This window comes from Fukomys damarensis, unplaced genomic scaffold, assembly GCF_012274545.1.
Source record: "Fukomys damarensis isolate Sample0158 unplaced genomic scaffold, DMR_v1.0_HiC HiC_scaffold_5, whole genome shotgun sequence".
NCBI classification, from domain to species: Eukaryota; Metazoa; Chordata; class Mammalia; order Rodentia; family Bathyergidae; genus Fukomys; species Fukomys damarensis.
The window spans coordinates 14,799,371-14,801,802 of NW_022900917.1; positions in this window are offsets into that span (position 1 = coordinate 14,799,371).

Consider the following 2,432-nt stretch of genomic DNA (forward strand, 5'->3'; position numbering starts at 1 on the left):
AAAAAAAAAAAAAAAAAAAAAAAAGTGCCTCTGAAAACTTTAAGGCAACAACTTAGATTATTTTACCTCTAAGTGGAAATATGTGACCTTGGTCTAACATCCCCAGCCCATTGGATCAATGGAAGTGCACTTTTTACTGTTGATATTCAATCCACCACCTAGACTCAAGGGAGCAAAACATTTTCTCCTTTAGGCCTCCCTCAGCCTCCTGCCCTGACAGAACCTTCCAGAGCTGAGCAATTTGGAATTAAAAATGAGAGCTACTCTGGTTCACTGTCCCCCTGTAAAGTGTGACTGCCCCAAGCTGGAGTCCCTGCCCGCTGCCTTCTGCCTTGGTCACTGTAAATCTCATAAATGTACCAGGAACTTAACAACCCCTTCTTCTTGTTACAAAATTAAAATAAAATGGCCAGGTATCACTCTGCTTTTGACTTAGGTAGAGGAACAAGAGTCACATGTTCTCTATAATTTTTGGTGCACTGAGGTTGCAAAAAGCTCTAGGATCACTGGCCTCCCCACAGGTGAGGCGCGCAGTGTGTAAAAAGCCCTTCAAAAGGTGCTTGGTGGCTGCTCTTGGCCACAGGTCAGTCACAGCTCCCCCGCAGGAGGACATTCTTAAGGATCACATTCCCCTGCTCTGTGCAAATCCCTGACACTTGTGCCCAATTTATCTTCTCTGGCACATGCTGGGTGACAAACCATCTACTCTTGGGGGATTTTCAATATCTCGGATACTTCTCAACTTTCTTTTCATTTTTTTTTTCTTTTTTGGTTTTACATTTTCAGAGGTGTTATTTGTTTTCTTCACATATGTGAATGCAAAGTTTACACCTTCCTGGCTAATTTATCACCCTCTAGGACATTTACTATCACATTTTTTGAAGGACATTATTGAAGATTGTTAGACTTTTGAATGAAAATCTCTTACCAAGATAGCTTTTCTTTTTTTTTTTTTTTTTTGGTGTCAAATTATTCTTTCTCATTGCTGTCTTGAAAAAGCAAATACTATATTCTTACCATAAATTTGTACTTTATATACAATACATATATATTTTTACTGTAAATCTATGTTTCTGTCTTAATGTAAGCCTTTAAAACTCAAATCAAGTTGCTTACTATCTACAATGTGTTCAGGCTATGTGCTAAGAAGAAGACTGAAGTAAGTATAAAATATATTTTGGGGGCCCAGAGAATTTTAAATCTTGTTGAGAGAATTTTCCCAAATTGTGAAAATGTCTTGAATTAGTGGGATACACACACTATCAGCCCAAATATATAACCTCACCATCACTAGACAAGAATATTCCTACTGTAGAACTGGCCTTGCATCAATGACAGCCAGCTTCTTAATAGAAGCTGTTCTGAAACAGAACTGGAATGAGCTCCAGTGAGACAATTTAAAGCTCTTCTAAAAAGATGCTTATGGAAAACAGTAATTGAATCTTTTATCAGAGCCTACTTTGGGTAGCCCTATTCTAGCCTCCAGTTTTCCCAAATAAGGTGGAAAAAAAAAAAAAAAGATCCACAAACCAGAAGCTTCACTCATTTCATGGTACAGCCCATTCCATGGCAATGAGCTCTCTACATCTGTCACACAGGTCAAAGGAGTTCATCTGACCAATGCTTGCATAAGTCACAAGAAGGGGTCAACCTCCTGTTCCCATCTCGGTCCCATCACAATCCACACGTTCAGGCAGCTCACAGGCACATTATTAGGGAAAACAGAAGAGCAAGACTTTCCCCAGTTCCATGGTACAGCCCATTCCATGGCAATGAGCTCTCTACATCTGTCACACAGGTCAAAGGAGTTCATCTGACCAATGCTTGCATAAGTCACAAGAAGGTATCAACCTCCTGTTCCCATCTCGGTCCCATCACAATCCACACGTTCAGGCAGCTCACAGGCACATTATTAGGGAAAACAGAAGAGCAAGACTTTCCCCAGTTCAACCTGGACATTGTCTTGACTCAAGATCTCAGCACCATCCAGAGACCCAGAGATGTAAAGATGGATGTAGCTGGGCTTCACTTACCCATTTAACAGTGCAAGTTTTACTTGAGTCTTCTTTAATCAGATTAGTCAACCTGGTAAATTCCAACATAAATCCAGTTTGTGAAATGAGGGGAAAAAGCAAAAGCAAACTGTTTTATGATAAAAATGAGGACAAGTAATAGATACTATGGTTTGGATCCAGAATGTCCCCGAAAGCCATGTGCTGAGGGATTGGCTGCCAGATGATGAGTTTCAGGGAAGTGATTAGATCACGAGAGCTCTAACCTCATCAATGAATCAACCCACTGATTAGTTTCGAGCTCAATGAGCTTATTAGGAGGTGGGGTTTATTTGGATGAGATAGGCCATAGGCATTTGTCCTGGAAAAGCACATCTGGCCCCTAACTCTCTCCTCTCTGTCTCTTTCCTATTTTCTCTT